Consider the following 520-nt stretch of genomic DNA (forward strand, 5'->3'; position numbering starts at 1 on the left):
CACTTGGTTGTGCTTGTTCAGCACTTGGTTGTGTCCTTGTCCAAATGCCATTGATCCTTTTCAATTGCATCTGATTTACAATGGATTCACCAAAGGTTAGAGTAGTTTTAATTGATTCTTCATTGACACATAATACCTTGAAGTGTCTCAGAATCTTTGTGATTAACTGGGGGTAGGGGAGCAGTAGCTTTCGTTGTGCTGATTCCACCATGTTCATCAACACAATCCATGCCCATCTCATCTTGAGCTCCTTGTACAGGCCCCAAAGCAGGATAATATCCAGCCTCTGTACAACGACATGATTTCCTGATCGAGGTACTAACATCTGTGTTAGCACATACATCAACATATGATGTTGGACCTTCATTTGACCGATTGGAAGGGATACTTTTTCAACAAAGCCTTCAATCATCAGGTCCTGAATTGCCGTATGTCGATCTACTAATGATTCCCAAGTGTCACCAGTCGAATCAGGATCTGCTCTTCCATCAATAGCTTCTCCAAAGAATGGTAATCCTGA

The sequence above is a fragment of the Cicer arietinum genome, chromosome 2 (assembly GCF_000331145.2).
Source record: "Cicer arietinum cultivar CDC Frontier isolate Library 1 chromosome 2, Cicar.CDCFrontier_v2.0, whole genome shotgun sequence".
In the NCBI taxonomy this organism is placed as follows: Eukaryota; Viridiplantae; Streptophyta; class Magnoliopsida; order Fabales; family Fabaceae; genus Cicer; species Cicer arietinum.